General features: G+C 33.7%; 1 protein-coding gene across 6 annotated transcripts in view; it reads right to left on the bottom strand.

Annotated features, from left to right (window-relative positions):
• The window catches only part of CCDC178 (coiled-coil domain containing 178), a 674,385-nt gene that overhangs the window by 290,506 nt on the left and 363,271 nt on the right, over window positions 1–20,608 (bottom strand). The gene's annotated exons all lie outside the window — the stretch shown is intronic.

The following is a 20,608-nucleotide window of genomic DNA, read 5'->3' as shown; positions in this document are numbered from 1 at the left end:
CATTGTTTATTAATAAATTTATTTATTTATTTTTCAACTACATGCAAAGATAGTTTTCAACAATCATTTTTTCTGGTAAGGTTTTATGTTCCACATTTTTCTCCCTCCCTCCTTTTCCTCCCCCCTCCATGGACAGTGAGCAATCTAATATAGTTTATACATAATGTTAAAAACATATTTCCATTTAATCAATGTTGTTTCCATATTAATCAAACTTCTTATAAGATTCTAATAATAATTTTCATACTTATCATGTAAATCTTATAAAATATCTGTTGAAAGACCTTTGAAAGCTTATTGAGAACATAAGTTCATTAATTAACTCTCTACTTTTTATAAGCAATTCTGCCAAGTTTGAACTCCAGGAAATATCATAACCCACCCAGGAGAAGCTGATCACCTAGAATCTCATTTCCTTGCTTAGGTGACTCAGCTCTGGATAATTGATTCCCTTCCTAATCTCATCTCTCTCAGCCTCCTCTCTTCTCTGACTGGAGGGCCTGGAGAGTGGAGCAACCATCTCCTCCCAAAGCTTTCCTTCATAGAGGAACTTATCCTCACCTGAATCCATTACTTTTGGACTTCTCTGACTGACTTCTCCACCCTTCCTATTTGTTGATACTGTCTCTTCTTTTCCCCTATTCCTTTGAACTGACATTGTCTCCTCTCCCCCACCCCATTCTTGAACTTCTATTTTCTCTTCTCCCCCCCCCAATTCTTCTAGTTGGGGCTGTCTCCTTCCCCTTCTCTCCCCCTCCTCCCCAACCCCCCAAACCTGTTTATAGCTTCCTATTGTGTTTAGTCTTCCTCCTTTCCCAATTAGGTTGTAAGTTTCTGGAGGTCAGGGACTGTTTTTTCTAGTATTTGTATTCTCAGGCCTTATCACAGCTCATGGAACAGATTAGGAATTTATTAAATCTTAAGAACTGAGATCTGAATTTTCCAGATAACTCTGGGAAATATCATACCCTACCTCAACCACTTCCCTCTCCCTTTGTATATTATCCCCCCCCCCCACTAGGGGACTGCTAAAGGGCAAAGGGACGAAATAGGCCTGGAGTCAGGAAGATTCATCTTTTCTCAGTTCAAATTTGGCCTCAGATACTTAGCTCTGTAACCCTGAGCAAGTCACTTTATTTTGCCTTAGTTTCCTCAATGTAAAAGGAGTTGGAGAATGAAAATGGAAGATCATTCTGGTATCTCTGCCAAGAAAACCCCAAAAGAAGCAAAAAGAGTCATACACAATTGAAAGGAATGAAAAACACCAACTTCTCCCCTTAAACTATAATTTCTTATTCTTAAATAAACTGGTTCCAGAGAAGCAATTGGATCTCAAATATGGATATTCCCTCTGCTCCAGGACAGGAATCCTCAGCTTGGTGATGAGGAGAAGAGAAAGGAACAAGTATCCATTAAGTACCTACTTAGAGACAGAAATTTCCTGCTTTAAAATATTATTTCATTTAATCTCTCAGCTCTTATCTCCAGCAGGTATATCCAACCTGCCCAATCCTCAAAACCCATTCATTCAACATTATTACATTTTATCTTTATACTCATTGCTAATATGGGTTACATTGTAGTCATAAATAATTATGAAATTCTATATGTGGCCCTTGACAAGTTTTTGTTGGGTGATGTGGCCCAGAGGAGCTAAAGAATTGGATACCCAAGCTCCAGGGTTTCTGACCTGCAGGCATAGTCTTGGAGATGTCTTTCTAAAATGAGACATCAGGAGATTTGGTGCTAGGTGACCTTCGTTTCCAATCTTTACATTTCCTTCCCACCTTCCCTATCTTCAAGTGTTCAAATTCTTTTTTTTTTCTATCATGCCTTTACTTACACCCCCCCCACAACTGCTTAGATTTAACCTGCATCAATTTAATATTTATATCCATTCGATATTAATTTTTACATTCGTAGCAAGTTAAACTCAAGCAGTTACAAGAGTGATAGGAAAATCAATGAGAAAACATTTCCTCAGAGTGGTAGTAAGAAGGAAATGTGGAATAGAATATAGACAATGCTAATATTCTGAGTTTTGTTTGAATTTAGGAATTTCCCTGCCTGCAGAAGCTAGACCTGGGATTGAGTGAAATGTGCATTACATGAGAGTAAAGCTTTTACATTTTATTACTTTTTTAGGTTAATGCAATTACACTACTTACTAAAGTAATAAAGATCCTTTTCACAGAAGCTATTAAGGTGGAGCTGAAGTGAAAGATTGTGACTGGTGGACACAATTACCCCTAGATTGACATCAGAACCCTTCTGTGGTTAATACCTACAGCACCACCTGGTGGCTAAACATATTTACACAGATTGTCTGGTTGTTGAGTGGGAAGGGACATATGGTTGGATTTGTTAATGGTTAGCTGCAAGAGAAGAAAGAGACATTTTAGGGCAGCGATTCTCAAACATTTTGGTCTTAGGACTCCCCCCAAAAGCTTTCATTTATATAATTTATATCTAATTATATCTACAGTATCAGACATTAAAATATCTTAGTATTATTTTGCAAATAGTTTTAAACTTGAAAACTCCTTAAAAGCATCTCAGGTTCTTAGAGAAGTCCTCACACTACAACTGGAGAACTAATCATTTAGGGTGTTTTATGGACAAAAAAGGAATAGGAAACATTGAGTTAAAATATATATTTATTCCTATTTTTGCCTTATAAATGTTTCTCTAATAGCTCTCCTGTTTCATCTGTTGAAGAATGCAATGGCTTCCTTCTCAAATAGAAATATTTTACTGGGAAAAGCCGTTTTATCAAAAATTCTCTAATTTTAATTTAACACAGCTATGTAACAAAACTAGAATAGGTTTCAAAGATGTCATGCTTATTATCATTTGTCTAAACATTCAAAATTAGTTTATCAAATATAGTTCTTATTTGTCCTCTTTTATATCCTATTTTAAATAAACATGATAGCTTGTCAAAAATGCTTGCTAAAAGGATGATCAAAGAAAACATTCTATAGTTCACTTGGATTTGGTAGGTTTTGTTCATAGTTAACATGTCATATGTCATATTTTAAAATATGCTGATAGAAATTAATATCCTAAAAAATTGACTAAAATGGCCAATAATCTACAGCTAAACATATATACAGATGAAGTTTCAAAGACAGTCACATGTTCACTGAAAATTTTTTTTCTCAGCACTTTTTCTGGAAGCAAAAAACTTGTAAAAATATAGATATTATGTGAATGCAATGAAACGTTGTGCTACAAGAAATAATGACTATAATACAAATGGAAAAACTTATACAAATTGATACGGTATAAAGTTAAGTAGAGCAAAGAAATAATATACACATTAATACAACAATGCTGATGGAAGGGCCAACAACAAAATAATCAAAACTAAATGTTTCAAAATCATAAAGACCAAACTTTTTCTCAAAGAAGAGAAATGAGAAGACACAAGCCTAATTCATTGCAGAGTTAAGCAATCATGGACAAGGAACACTACCATATAATATCAGACAATGTATACATACATGCATACATATATTTATATATATATATACACATATCATGTTAGTTTAGTGGAATTTTATCTCTCTTTAAATTTATTATTATGATATATTATATTCTATCCATTATTATATGTCATTATATTCCCTTTTAGAGGAGCAGAAAGAGGGATGTAGTAGTAATTGGATGTGATGTACAAATAAAAAATGTCAATAAAATTATTTTAAAAGAATGTCATCTGAAATCACTAATAATATAAAATTTACATATGTTGCATAACAATTATAGGTGTGTGTGTGTGTGTGTGTGTGTGTGTATAAAATGACAATTATTAAGACATAGGAAAGGCAGACTGACCATATTCACAGTTCCTGGTAGCTGTCCTTAGGGAATATAACTTTATGAACCTAAGATACTATATGATGGGATATAAGGAAATAGAATTTTTCTTTTTTTGTGATTTTGTAGATTTATCGTAGAATTTTTTAATTAATCTAGTTTACTAACCCCCTTATTTTACAGGTATTGAAACTGAAGGTCACAAAATTAAATTACTAAAGGAAACAAAGATCATTAATGGCACAGCTGGTCTTTGAAGTAGGGTTCCCTGCTGTCTCCTCAGTATGATGCTAGGTAAAACAAGACACTGCTAAATAATTATAGAAGATTAATTAAAAGGGGATATCTACATAAATATATAAAAACTAAATTACTTAATCAAAAGAAAATTTCACTTGAAGATCTAGGCAAAAAGATGATAGTAACACGAGTCTGGTTGCAATATTTCCAGCTTTTTTCTTTGAAACCTTATTTGTGTCTATGCCTTGCTATAGGATATTGGCCATTTTGGTCAGAATCAAATTATCAATCAAATGATTAAAATTTATTAAAATAATAATTAGAACCAAAGAAAAATAAGCCTTTGATAACAGCAATTAAAATTATATCTAAAACAATATCCAATTATATATATTGGGGTCAACAAAATTTGCAATAAAATGAAATTTTACATCTTAAAAGCAAGAACTACTTCTTATATGCATTTATGTATCTATCCCATACTTAAAAAAAATTATTTAGGGGCGGCTAGGTGGCGAAGTGGATAAAGCACCAGCCTTGGAGTCAGGAGTACCTGGGTTCAAATCTGGTCTCAGACACTTAATAATACCTAGCTATGTGGCCTTGGGCAAGCCACTTAGCCCCATTTGCCTTGCAAAAAAAAAAAAACTAAAAAAAATTATTTAAGGCAATGGTGTTAAGTGACTTCCCCAAAGTCACACAGCTAGGCAACTCAGATCCTCCTGACTCCAGGGCTGGTGCTCTATCCACTGTGCAACCTAGCTGCCCCATACCCCATACTTTTCACAATATGTGTAGGATAGTCCTTTATGCCTAAACTTGAGGGGATCTCCCAACCAGTTCCCAGGTTGGATAACTTTGCTCTTCTATCTTTGTGCTACTATCTCAAAAAAAAGAGAGCAGTCACCAAGGATTCCAGTTTTTCCCTAGAGTCCCCATCTTGAATCTGGAGGCATTAGTTTGTATCCACCTGCCAACACATATACATATACAACCACACACACACACAATATCTTTACTTCAATTACTCTTTTTAACTCAGCACAAATTCATCTGTGTCTCAGGCTCTCAGGGTTCTCAAGTTCCACATCCTATTTCATCCTTCCTTCTAATCTAATGAAGTGCCTTCTCATAATTCTGTCAGTCATTTCAGACAGAGTTCTTTCTACCTAGTCCCTAGAACTAGCTTTCAACTTCAGTCTCAATATGCTTTCCTCATAAATCACTCAGACTTTAATTCTGGAGAACAAAGGATAGAATACAGGCACAGAGTCAAGAAGACCTGAGTTCAGATCCATCCCCAGATATTTGTTATGTGTGAAACTGGTTAAGTCCCACAACTTCTGTTTGCCTCAGTTTCCTTATCTGTAAAATGGGGATAATAACACCTACCACCCAGATTGTTGTGAGGATCAAATGAAATAATTATAAAGTAAATGCTAAGGCATTACAATGGTAATTTTCATCATTATCATTCTATCTGCTCATAGAATTTCCTTGAATTAACATGGATATTTGAAAAGATTCATATTTTCATTAGTGTAGTTGTATCCTCCACTGACACAGATTACAGTTCATGCACACTTTGTCATCCTCTGCTATCCTTGGTCATGGTTTTCCCATAAAATCTTCTTAGAGGATCTTTGAAGATCTGCTCATATGTGCTGGGAGACATCCAATGCCTTGTAAACACTTTTCTTATTATTTTAATATCTTGAGGATGTCACTGGTAAAAGGTTTAAAGACAGAAGGGGCTTCCAGAATATCTTATTCAATTACTGTTTTATAGATGAGGAAGCTAGGTTCAGAGAGATTGTGCCTGACCTCAATTTACATCCCTAATAAGCTTGAATTCAAATCCATGCCCCTAGATTACAAATTCTAGGTTCTTCCCATTGTGCAATGGAATTAGGTTACAAGACTGTCAATGATTATTATTGCTCAATCTCATCAATAATATTTTTGCCATCTTTTCAGTGCCAGTTGACTAACCCATCTTATCATTTCTTCCTCTACAACACCTCTCATATACTTTCCTTTCTCTCCATTCATATAGCATCATGGCCTCATTACTTTTCACCAGGACTATTCCAATATCCTTCTAATAGGTCTCCTAATCTCAACTCCCTTCCCATTCTAACCCATCCTCCATTAATCTGCCAAACAATTTTCCTAAAACAGAGGATCATGTCAGTCCTCTCCCACTTAATAAATGACAGTTGTCTCTGTCATTTCTTTTATCAAATATAAAGTCACCTGCTTGACATTTAAAGCTCTTCATCATCCATACCCAGCATTTACATCCAATTTTATTATACATTTGTTTACCTCTATGGACAACCATACTGACCCAAGTAAACTTCACATCCCATCTTTTTGACCTTATACTTTGTCCTCTGCCATGAATAGTTATATTTGACTTCATGGTGGACTCTATTCTTTGGAAAAGCTTTAACATACTCTAGCATTCTATTCAGTTACTATTATGCCTACTCTGAATGAGAGAATTTGAAGAACCTGACAATCAAAGGGAAATCCTTTTCTTTTGATCTTTACCAGGACATTCTGTAGGATCCAAGTGAACATTTTTAGCAAACATATAACTTCCTATTTAGCACCCAGCTTAATGTCATTATTTAGAGGGTCATTGAAAAAAGGAATCCCTAAAATGGAGCCTAAAAGTAAGACTTGAGTAAGTATTGGTGACAAAACACTTTGAGGAGAGCAGTTGAGGCTGCATTTTGCTCTATGGAGTCAAGTGCATTCTTGAGATCATGACAAACAGAAACAGGGAAGGATCTTATTTTATCTTCATGACTACATCAGCTGTGTGACTATAAAGATGTAGTCCACTGTAGCAAATCCTTTATAAAAGCCTATTCCCTTCATATATTTTGACAAATACATTCATCATTCTTAAAAACATTTTAAAGGGTTAACAAAATAAGTTTATTAATAAGTTGTGGTTCTTTTTGGTCACTGGTTTTTTGAAAAGAAACTTTTCTAGTCTTTACAAGTCTTCCCTTACTTCAAGATATTTTTGTGTGCTTTTTAAAATGCATCATATTGAGAATGAATTTCTTTTTTTTTCTTATTTTATTTTTCTTATTTTCTTATTTACTTGATCAGGGTCCCATCCAGATTTCCAATTTCATCTCAAATGCCACTGCCATTTCTTTACACTGGGTACTGACTTGTGTGTGCACTATTGTTTTTTTTGGGGGGGTTCGCAAGGCATTCGGGTTAAGTGGCCTGCCCAAATGGGGTTGTGACATAGCTAGATAATTATTAAATATTTGAGGTCACATTTGAACTCAAGTCCTCCAGTCTCCAGGGCCTGTTCTCTAGCCACTGAGACACCTAGGTGTCCCATGTGGCCACTATTGTTGATTGAGAACAGGATCCTGTAAGATGTTGGAAGATCAACTAAATTTTGGATCTATTAGTCTTCTATTGTCTTCAACAGATGTTCTTAAGAAAACATGTTTGTTTTTTTATTATTTTTAGGTTAAGTTGGGTTAAATGGCTTGCCCAAGGCCACACAGCTAGGTAATTATTAAGTTTCTGAAGCTGGATTTGAACTCAGGTACTCCTCACTCCAGGGCTGGTGCTCTATCCATTTTGCCATCTAGCCGCCCCATGAAAACATATTAACTGCATTTCATATAAACATTTCCATTACTTTTTTCCTTTCTCTATTTCTTTGTTCACTTTGACTCAATGACTGTTTAAAATCTTCCTTGTGCTTCTCTACATTGTTCTCCAAATGGATTTATACTTTAAAGCTTATCACTCTCACCTGCCATAGCCTCTTTTGCAAAAAGAATAAGATACTGATAGAAAAGGTGATTTCTAGGTTCTTTTGTCCTTTTTATTATGACTATCAGGTACTAGTTAACCGTCTCTAGGAAACTATAGTAGTCAATACCTTTCATTTCTCATTTTTCAGAATTGACAGCTTGTTTTAACAGGTAGGGTTAGAGCTGATATAGTTGTTGTTGCCATTCTTTAGTTCTCCTAGAGCGATATTGTAATTCCTGGACCAAGGAAGCTGAAGTAATGAATTGCTTGAGGTTTGGATATATGAGCTAAGTAGGCTAAGTTAAGAAGTTATAGTCATTAAGTCTGGCATCAATACAGAAACACTGGGGAGATTCAAGGTCACTAAAAGGAGGTGAACTGGACCAGATCAGAAGCTAAGATCAAAGCTCCTGGGGCAAAGAGTAGAGAGATAGAGACTGTGGGAGACATCACTACATTTGCAGCCTGGGTGAGATAGAGACTCAGTTTCAAAAAAAAATGTGTATAAATGAATGTATATCTATAAGAATGTGTATACATCTGTACATACATACACTTTGTGTCTAGCAGAATTAAATAGACTTGTATTTCTTCAAATTGGGTGTTAATTTGACCTTGATAGATGGGTGATTTTGAAATGATTTTGCCCACTTACAGTAAGGGAGAACTGTCTATACTATGGCCCTCTCCCACTGCAGTGTGCCTTTGTACTTGAAGAATGAATTCACTGTCTCCAGGTACCTTATGTGTGGAAAAGGAATGTGTTGTCAGGATAAAGATTGGTGGAATTTTGTATTTATTATTCTTATTATGTCATCTTAATAAATACTTAGTAAATCTTAATTGATTCTGACTGATGTTAATGGGAAGCACAAGGGGATGGGATAGTGGTTCTGCAGTACAGAAGCAAAACTCCTGTGTTATCACCAGAAGTCTAAGAGAAAATAGCAACTGCCCTCTGGGGACCTGATCCTCCAATTTGAAAGAAAATTGGGAAAATAAGCCCCAGAGAGAGTACTATATACATAACTGTCCTCAATTTTATGTGCTCCTCTTCAGTGTTAGGAGTAGCAATCAGAAAAGGGACTAAAGAATACTAAAAAAAATCTCAATTTTAAGATCAACTATTACTTTAACTACTAACATTTTCAACCTACAATATATAATGACCAATGAATCAACACATTCTTGGAGGAAACAAACCGTAATTTTATTGGCATTCTTGCTAATAATAATAATTATAATAACTAAAAGATGGTGCTTAAAGATTTTCCAAGTATTTTGTATCATTTGACTCTCCTAATAGCAATCATGTTAGGTAGTTACTGAAGACATTTTATAAACAAAGAAACTGAGTCTCAGAGAGATTAAGTGAAATTGCTTAAGAACACACAGATGGTGATTATCAGTTAGCATTTAACGGGTCTTTCCAGTTTTAAATTCAATACTCTATCCATTGTGCCATGTTGGTTTTCATCAAATAGGTAGATTTTTTAAAATGGTTAAACAAAGAGATTATAAACTTCTTTTTTTTCAGGGTTTTTTTTGTAAGGCAAACGGGGTTAAGTGGCTTGCCAAAGGCCACACAGCTAGGTAATTATTAAGTGTCTGAGACCGGATTTGAACCCAGGTACTCCTGACTCCAGGGCCAGTGCTTTATCCACTATGCCACCTACCCACCAGAGATATAAACTTCTTAAAGAAATTGGTAAACACTTTAGTAAGGTTGGTGACATTGTACATCAAAAGTTAAGATACTCAAATATCATGCAATATTTGGTAATTTTATTTTGCAATGCTCATAAGCATGATTATAAGCAAACAGGTTGAAAGGGGAGAGAAGGGGCAGCTAGGTGGCACAGTGGATAGAGCACTGGCCCTGGAGTCAGGAGTACCTGGGTTCAAATTTGGCCTCAGACACTTAATAAACCTAGGTGTGTGGCCTTGGGCAAGCCACTTAGCCAACCATTTGCCTTGCAAAAATAAAAAAAAAAGTGAAAGGGGACAGCAGAAGGATAGATAAAAAGAATTTAAGAGCCTACTATATGAAAATGTACTATGCTTAAAACTTTACAAATATGATACCATTTGATCAGATTAAATGAATTCATAGAATCACAAAATCTCAGAAATGTCAAATTCATCTCATTCAATCTGTAATTTGGAATCCACTAAAATTCCTTGCTCTTCTCTGCATGATGTATTGATTGGATTTTTTTTTATTTGTTTGTTTTGTAAGGCAATGGGGTTAAGTGACTTGTCCAAGGTTAAGGAATTATTAAGTGTCTGAGGCCAGATTTGAACTCATGTCCTCTTGACTCCAGGGTTGGTGCTCTATCTACTGAACTATGATGAATTCATTCTTTTCCATCTTGTTCATATGAAACTGATTTTCTAATCTGACTTTAAGAGTTTACATTTATCTCTATTAACTTTCATCCTATTGTATTTTTCCCATTTTTTTTTAGTTTGACTGAAGTTTGCATGGTAAGACTGTTGAATCAGAAGAATATAGTGTGGGGTAATCTAAGGAAAACTGGACTTGGAAAGCTGAGACCCTGGGCTTAAATGATGACTTTTCCACTTATTACCAATGTGACCTTTATCTGTAATAATGTGAACAAGTCATTTATCATCTTGGGTTTCACTTTTCTCATTTGTAGAATGAGAACTTTGGATCAGATGACTTCTAATGCTCCTTCTAGCTCTAAATCTCTAACTCTAACCTATGAACTCAATGAGATTCTTTAAATTGTCAATCTATACTTTGGAAAACTATAAATGGTACTAAAATGGTGAACTTGGAAGAGTAAAACAGGACCCTATCAAGCAATCCAAGGTCATGGTAACATTTTTAAAACACTGAGGAATTAACTTTTACATTTCATAATAGGATAAGATACCACAAAATTAGGAAAAAACACACTGCATTTGATAATCACTGATCTTGACAAAGTCAGTAAATTGTGTAGATCACTTTTGCATAATTTATAGTAGAACAAAGACAAAAATCACATGGTATTAAAAGATATACATGGTATAATTACTCCCTCCAACAGTCTTTCCTTGTTGGTGAAACTATTTACTATAAATGAAATCATAAATTCATTAAAGCACTTATTTCTTCTCAATACAAACATTAGAAAGTCTTAAATTAATTTATACATAAATTATTCCAGTCTAATCAGATTGGGATTTTTAATATGCCTATGCTTTTAAGAGACTTTTTATATTGGGTTTTTTCTCATAGGTGCATAATAAATATTAGTAGAATGAATGAACGAACCAACCAGTCAATAAATCAATGAATTTTATCTACTATGAAAAAGAGTACTAAAATATTAAGAGATTCTAAACTAGTGTTATAATGGGCAAGGGAAAATAGAAAGGAAAAAATCTTTTTCCTTTATTCTCAGCAGCTCTCCAGCCAAGAACTTAAATGGAGAAGGTTTAATTAAATATGATGCATGAAAGAATAGACTGAACTTACCATAAGAAATTTTATGCTATTTGTCTAATGAAAAATAGTAGGGAAAAAAGAATAGGAAATAAAAATCTCTCTTCAAACTATTCACTAATCATTGGCCTTTAGTTTTCCAAGCAAATAGTAAATATATACATGAAAAATTGTCTTAAACTAGCAGTATCAAAACTCAAATAAAAATGGGGGCCATAGTATACATAAGAATGCTGTAGACTGCATATTGATCTAGAATATCATATATTATCTATTCAATTGCGTTTTTATTTATTTTGTTAAGTATTTCCATTAAATTTTAATCTGGGTCACTTGACAGTGTTGTGGGCAACATGCAGCCTATTAGTCATGATTTTTATTCCTCTGTCTTAGACTATGCCTATAAAAGAAAGCTGATTTGTGACAGAATTACTAGTTTCATTCAACTAATACCACTAACACCAAAAAATATTCTACAGCCTTTCATTAAATAAATGCCTACTATATGAATAGCATTCATCTAACTATTGGGGAAACCCAGATAAAACATATCCCTGATTTTGAGGGGTTTGGAGCCTACTAGATGAATGACATAACATATCCAATGGTCAGAAATATCATAAGAGCATTTGAGATTTGTAAAATAAAGAACTATTGAGGTCCATGGAGGAAGGTTGTTAACACTGGAGAGGATCAGGGAAAAGCTTGATTGGTAGTTATACAATTTAGATTTCAATGAATATTACTTCTTGGGCACTGTAGGTAAATTCATGCAGTTATGAAATTTTAACTATTGTTTTCTTCTTTTCTTTAATTAGTTTCTTGCCTAAAAGTCAGCTCAGATAAGAAACAAAATTTTAAAAATTCTACTGGCTAAAAAAGTACACAAAATCTTGCATTCTCTAACTAGGTAACTTCCCTTTATATTCCATTTAAACTTCATAATTCCATTAGAAGTGCACCTGACAAAGCAATTATTCTAGGCATCAGCTAATTTACTAGACTTCCTTTTTCCAAGGGTATGCAGTTCTACTTCAGACAACCAATTTCCATAGCAAATAAGGAAGATTTAGTCTCTTCTTCCCTAGTTATAAACTAGCTAATTTAAGAGTACTATTGTCATATAGCTATAATAGCTACTAGCCAACTAGCACCTTCAAGATGTTGCTATAACTAGGAATTTCTATAACTGAAGCAAGAGGTAAGAAAGATACTCTGAGCTGTTGGGGTTAGTGAGATTCTGGGACCTCATCTTGAAGGAAGAAGAGGTCACACCTCTAATCCAATCCAAAATTCTTTTCTTAAGTACTTGACATATGTAAGACACTTTGCCACTTACCAAGAGGGGGGAAAAAATCATCCTTTCTCTTCAGAAGCCTAAAATTCTCTGTGAAGATACAATTGAGGTAGGTATAACATGAACTCAGGGAAGGATAAGTGATATTAAAGGAGTGAGAGAATATTATAATTAAGAGATCCAAAAGGTTTTCCATAACTGAGCATCCAAGAAAACTAAGAATTCTAAGCACTGAGGAGTTGAGGAATGATAAAAATAATAAAAATAATATATAAAACTTCCTATATGTTCAGCAATTTAAAATTATCATCATCTCATTTTATCATCACAACAACCCTGAGGGGAGGATCCTATTTTTATTATTTCCACTTTTACAGAAGAGGAAACTGAGGCAAAGAGCATTCTGAGTTCAATGAACAAGGAAACAATTTTGACAGGAATCTAGAGTGGGTAAATGTGAAATCATTTGGGAAAGACAGGTAGATGATAGAATGTGATGGGATTTAAATGCTAAATGGAAAAAAAAAATCTGTATTTTACCTTAGAGGCAATAGAGAAGTACTCAGATTTTTTTGAGCAAAAGTAAATTATAGGCTACTTTATGATTTAGGAAAAACAGTTTGATATATGTAGGATGAATGAGAAAGCAGAGACTAGAAGTTGGAAGTCTAATTAATAGGCTACTGCAATAGGTCAGAAGGAAGTGATAAGGACCAGAATCAGAGTTGTTGCTACAGTAGTGGGATATATGTAGCTGATTTTGTGAAGATAAAAGTAACATGACCTATTGCTGACTGGATAGAACCAGGGAGGGAGAGAGAAGTATCAAGAGACAGAAGTTGTGAACTTGAGTCACTGAAGGAGGGTGGTACCCTCTACTCCAAGAAGGAAGTTGGGAGGTGGGATAGATTGAGTGGTGGTAACAAAATGAATTTCCAGCAAAAGAAACGAATGACCAGGTAGCAAGATGGAACAAAGTCACAAAAGCGGAAGGAGGAAAATATCTAGGAAAAGGGAGTGGACAAAACATTGTCAAAAATTACAGTGAGGTTAAGAAGGATGGGGATTGACTAATGACAACTAGATATTATTTTTTTACTAGAACTTTGGTGAAGAAGACTACCAATGATTACTTCAGACAATGAAAATCAGGACTTGATCTTTAACCTATTGTTTTTATGATTTTCCTGGAATGGTGAGAACTATAAGGACTTACCTCTAAAACAGGGCTCAAATCATGGTCTTCCTAACTCAGAACTGGTTCTCTATCCATACTATTTTACCACTTACAAATTATAAATCATGACTAATCTTGGTCAAGATATCAAGAAAAATCAATATATTATTGTCCAGCTATCAAATAAATTTTTTTTGAAATGTAAAGATTTTATTTATTTTGAGTTTTCCATTTTCCCCTGATCTTACTTCCCTCCCTGCACCCCCCCCACAGAAGACAATTTGCCAGTCTTTACATTGTTTCCATGGTATACATTATCAAAATAAATTTTAAAGATTGAATATCACCAGTTCTTTTTTTTTAATACAACTACTATTTCCTCATCAATCTAACATGGTGTTACTAGAAATATTTTTATCTAGTATCTGTCTTATCACTTAGCTATTAAGATGGTTGGTGTTTTAGAAATATGGATAGAAGGAGGAATTTGTCATATTTTTTCTTTATGAGAATAAAAAATCAGTATATATTTAAAATTTGTCTTCAGAAACAGAATATTTTGTTTTCATAATTGTTTGCTATAGCTGCTGTCTATGTTGACTATGAATTTGTATCATATTGAGTTGTTAATTTCAAAATATTACATTAAAATATTTTAAAACATTTCTAAATTTAATTCTACAATCTCAAGGAGGCAACTTGTATTCAAAATCAATTAATTATACCCAAGCAAAAATTACTTTTGTAATAATATTTAAGTCAGTCAACTTCCCACATAGATTTAAAATTTATTATTTAATTTATAGAGAAATGTCAATGTCTTATTTTTTTTATTTTTAATGTGTAATGAAAAGTGAAATAATAGATTCTGAGTTTAGGGAAGGAAATATTTATAAAAATATTACTACTGAATAATCTGAGGGAATAATCATAAACTTTTGTAACTCTTGAGCCAGTGAGTCAAAGTCTCTTTTTATGGATATTCCTTTACTTTGGGTTCAGAATTTTGCCTCCTGAATCCTAGTAAAGTTTGCCTATGGTCAATCAAATTCCATCCTTGTAAGACAACTTACAGTGTTGAAAGGTAGCTTCCTTACAAATACAGTGAAAATAGAAAAGCCCACAACTGACTTACTAAGACCCTCAAATCTATACAATGCCTAAGGGAAACACAATCTCAATACCATCAGATGAGCTATATTCTACTCTGGGTGTTTTTATTTTCTTAAGTCTTCATAATGAGACCAAATTGCTTACAGGCTGGTTCCAAATCAAGTCCTGTCTCCTGCCACTCTCCTCAATTGCTTCCAGACTTTTCTGAAACTGAAAACGTCTTTATTATTGTCCTTAAATTTTATATATCTTTGGATCCCCTCCCTATCAGACGTTTAAGGGATCTCTCTGTTCTTTCTGGACCCTTCTGTCCTGGGAATGATTTCTTCTACCCCAAGAAAACATTTATGGAACTCTCTTTTCATCTCTAAGGCATAGACTTTCTATGATGATGGTGTCTCCTGGGATCTATAGCCCATTGACCTTCAGGTCAAGAATGATTTATTTTGAGTCAGAACACCTTGGCTTGAATCACAGTTTTCCTATTTGGTAACTGTGTGACCTTCAGCAAATAAATGAACAGTTCTGGGCCTGTTTCCTGATTCAAAAAATAATAAGGTTGAACTAGGTAACATTTAAGATTCCCTTGTAGTTCCAAAGTTATGATTCTATAATATTATAAATATGTGTTGATATATTTCTTTTTTTGTTTCGTTGCAAACACTTCTAAGTTCAGAGCTCAGAGGGTCATCTGATATAAACAGTACCAGACCAAAAATTCTTTTGTTAGAAAATTGGTTAATTTGTTTGCTTGCTTGCTTTCTTAAGCATACTAGAGCATTGACTCAAAATTTATTCTAATTCAGAAAAACTAATTATCTTTGAAACAAAAAGTTACAAATGAAAACTTAATGGAAGTTGGTTCTCTATCTCTATGCAATTTTTGGAAGCCTTGTATTCCTAAGAGTCAAGGAGACTTTACCAATTTAAAAAATAACACAAATAACAATCTCATACCATCATTTCTCCCAAACACACCAAATTTTCATAATGTTCTTTCTTTTAAATTATCAATTATGAATAATATTATGTGTATATCTGTTTACATATATACATATGATGTGTATATATTCTGAACTTTCATGAAATTCCTATAAAATGAGAGTACATAGAATATAATGGTCAAGTGGCAATATCTATTGGGCACCAAACCAACAGATTTCAACAAGGAATCAGAAACATTATTCATCAATTATTCATTTCAACATTTAAGACTGATAAACTCAAATGATATTAGCTTTCCCCAGGGTCTAAGTGTCATATTAGTGTAGTAGAGAGAGCACTGGTCCTGGAGTTAGGAAGAACTAAATTCACATATCTCAGATATTTAATAAATATCTGACTGTGGTCAAGCCACTTAATATTGTTTGTCTCAGTTTCCTCATCAGTAAACTGGAAATAATTATGGCTATAATACATATCAGGCTTGCTGTGAGGAGGGAAGAAAGGAATAAGCATTCATATAGGGCCTACCATGTTCTATCACGTACTGAATGCATGTTTTTTACAAACAACTCTTGTGATCCTCACAACAGTCCCGCAAGGTGTTACTATTATTATCAAATGAATTAATAATTGAAAAATGTTTGGCCCATTGCCATGAAGATAATAAATAACCATCTAAATATAAGTTATTATTATTGTTATCCTCATTATCACCACCACCATCATCATCATGTAGATAATGGGATCATCATTATTCTCTGCTTTACTAAATACTCCCCATGGTGATTCCCCCACCCTTTCCTCCTATCATATTCAGTTTTTGTTTTTTAACTTTTCTGGAAGATATAATTCCCAATTCTACCTAATTCTTTCAATTCTCCTAATATTTTCCCCTCTGAACCAGCAAATTATAGAGACTTTCAGCGTGATTTGATCTACCAACTTAAACACTGCAGAGTCAAAATCTAACCAGAAGGATGACAGTGAGAAAGGAATGATGCCATGAAAACCTCAGCATTTTTGCAGATGTCTTTGACCTAAAGGATTACAAGGATTGTAAACCTGGGGACAGGTTTACATAAGACTAATTACTCTTTAACACAAATGGGAAGCTTAGCACTTTGATTTCCAAAACACCTGGACATTTACCTTAGAATTAATGCTTAGTATTTAACTGGACAACCCTTTCCAAGAATATAAATTGCCCATGATTTAGTTGTGAGTGATACAAAAAACTTGGATCAGATAGGTTTGGAGGGAGGAGAGGGTGGGCAAAAACATTTTAAATGGGGAAACTTGAGACCAGGATGATAAAATGACAATTATTCCCAATCTATAGGAAAAAGTTTAGATTGACTGGAGTGGATTAATTTGGTGGAAGAATGTAGGATTAATGAAGACTGGGAACAGAGAAAAAGAGACACACACATGCAGAAATAGAGACAGAGACAGAAAGATACAGGGAGAAACAGAAAGACAGATAGAGAGACAGACGGAGACACACAGAGAGAAATATAGTAAATTTAAAGATAGGCTAACATAGTACCCCTGATAATGGTCTCAAATTGACTTGTGCTAATAGAAGCAGTAAAGAAGGAAGATGACTGATGTTTGGGTCCTGCATTGCTAGGGGTAAAGGAAAATGTTCCTGAGGAAGAAATGTATATTTACTTTCTTCACACAAAAATGATCAAATCAAGTTTAGCTTCCCCCCTTTTTGTATCAGGACCCCCTTTTCTAAAGTTCTATAGCAGTAGCATTTTACACAGCGGAAAGGCATGAAGAAAATGCTTAGGCCCAGATGCTAGCCAGAGAAAGCATAGCTATATATTCAACGTTTCTGACATAAAAACTTGAAAATTTAGGACCTAAACATTTAAAATGTGGTAGAGGTTTAGTGTTTACTAATTGCCAACTTCTCTAGTAACATATTAAACTGGTTTTCCAAAGACAAGACTTTTAAAGAAAACCATGCATTATAAGACATCCAATTTTCCCCCTGCCAAAGTTAGACTGTGGTGAGGATAGGGCCTTACTCCATAAGTATGTCCCTCCCCGACTACCCCCAAGCAACCTAGAATTTAAATAGCTTGTTTCTCCCCAAATGAAAGACTTAACTAAAATAAGCAGTATGAACAATCTCCAACTGTGAACTAATTAAAGACAATTCCCTTTCATGTTTTTTTCACTAGATGTCATTTGTGATTTTATTTTGCTTTCCTTGAGTTTGTCCTATTTTATATGCTTCTGCTTTCTAAGATTTATTCTTAAATGACAAGGGATTGTATGAAAAATTACTGAAAAGTTGGGCAGGCAAATTATGAGAAAAAAGGTGGGAAGTAGGTTTTTTAAATTATTTGCACGACTAACATCTAATTGAAAAATCTTACCCTAGATTTTACAATGTACAAAATAAACACTACAAGTGTCATTATTTTTTGTTATGCTGCCTAACCTATCTTCAAATTGCACAGGAATTAAGAAAAATACAATAGTCATATATTAAATCAATTTACCTCAGTTGAATTTCATTAGAAGTCTCTGCTTCACATGGGCTCCAAATGCCAATTATTTCTATACTATGAAGTAAAAAGCCAAGTCACTACAATGTACTCTTCAAAGATATTAGAGGGACATTCTCTACTGGTCTCCACATTCTTCTTGATCCTTGTACACTCAGGTGCAACTTTAAGCATCCTTTATCCCAAAGGGAAAAATTGGACAGGTTATTTTAAGAACAAGATGGGCATCTACTAATTCTTTAACTATTTATACAGTTAAAATCTAATTGAATATTGATGAGTGTGTCACTTGACACAGATGTACCATATCCCAAGGTACTAAAATAAATGGCAAGGGTGATTGTTGAGCTATTACAAGTGGTGGAGAACTAGACAGGTATTTCAGAGAATAATCTGAATTTAAAATAAAAAGGTAAAGAGAATGACATCTCCAAGTTATAAGACTATAAGTTTGACCTCAATTCCTGGCAATATTCCTTAGCATATTATTTAAGAGATGATTTGTAAGCACCCCTAAAAAGTCAGCAGAGTGGCATTAAGGACAGGTGATGGATATACTTTTGATGGAGCTATGATTTAGTTTATTTATTCTGGAAAATATTTTTAAATCATAAAGTTAGAGTTCTATATACCAAGAAAAAGTCAAAGATCAAAAGGAAGGAGAAAATATGTATGCATGTGTACATTAATGGCACAATATTATTGTAAAACCTTGGATACAAAATGAATGGCTAATTGGTAAATGACTGGAAAGCCTGTGATATACAAATATAATAGAATACTATTGTACTGTAAGAAATAACAGATATGAAGAATTCAGAAAAATACATGGAAAAATCATAAGAAACAAAGACTGAAGAAATTAAAACAATGCTACAAAAGACTAGCTGAGTTCTAAATAATTGTATTGACCAATTTCTGTCCTGGAAAATAGATATTGAAAACCATCTTTCTTCTCAGAAAAGAGGTAAGAAATGTGGCACATGCTGTCAAATAAATTTGTGGTGATAGTTTGCTTAACTTTTAATTTTTTTAAAAAAAATTTCATGTTGCAAAGGAAAGTTTATTGGATGTGAAGTAAATCAGTATTAGAATATAGTATTAAAACAAAGATAGCAATTAACATTTCAAAAGAAGAGGACCAGATCATAGCAGGTATACGTTATTTCCTTTTTTTGTTCAAGGATTGTAGATTGGTAGATAGGGGGAAATAGGATAGGTAGAGTTTCTCTAGATTTTAATAAACCATTTTGCAAAGTCTCTCTTGCTGCCTTGGTAAAAAGGATGAAGTGTGTAGACTAGATGATAGGATTAATACAATTTAATAGTTAGACAGAAATACAGCCCTTAATGGTCTGGTATCTGTTTATAATATCTCCACTAGGACCTCTTCTTTAACCTTATGCTAATTTACCTTTTTAACAATGACTTGGGTAAGGTCTCAGAAAATATACTTATTAAATTTATAGCAAAGAACAATGCTGAGGCTAACAATGCGTGATGCAGTCAGGATTCATGGCTCTGTCATGCAATATAACCTTAAATTAATACAAAAAGCTAATTAAAATGATATTAAATTTAACAAAGCAAAATGTAAAGTTTTTTTACTTGTATTTAGGAATCACCTTCACCATTATACAATTAAGAGAGTTAAGGCTAGATATAAGTTAGTATGAAATGATTAGGGAAATTTAGTCTTGATATTAAGGAAAAAAATTCCCAATACTACAGTTTCACAAATGTAGATATGGCTGCCTTTGGATATGGAGGCTCTTCCTTCAGTGAAATTCTTTGATTAGAAGTTGCATGACTTCTTGTCAAGTGTTTTAGAGAAGGATTCATGTCCTGGTATGAATTGTCCTAGAAAATCTCTATGGTTTCTTCTAACTTTGAGATTATGTGAAAGTCATTTTAGACTTTAATATAAAATAAAGTAAAAAATGTCAAAGTGTATGGAATGAAAATAATCTATACAAAAAATGGGATCTTTACATCAAAGAGAAAAGTAATCTATACAAAAATGGGATTTTTTTAAATCAAGGAGAAAAGTTAGAATCCATCAAAGGAGGAACTACATTCTACTGGAAAAAGACATCATAAAGAGTAGCTTATAAAAGTTGCCATTTTAACTCCCTAAAAGAGTACTTTGAAGATCACGCTCCCTTTTTTAAGACTTCACAGAGATTGTTGGAAAAAAGTCCAGGCTCCTCAATCTGCTATTACAAACTCTCCAA

The sequence above is a fragment of the Macrotis lagotis genome, chromosome X (genome assembly GCF_037893015.1).
Source record: "Macrotis lagotis isolate mMagLag1 chromosome X, bilby.v1.9.chrom.fasta, whole genome shotgun sequence".
NCBI lineage: Eukaryota > Metazoa > Chordata > Mammalia > Peramelemorphia > Peramelidae > Macrotis > Macrotis lagotis.
Note: the sequence above shows the minus strand (reverse complement) of the source record. Positions and strands in the feature narration are given on the sequence as shown.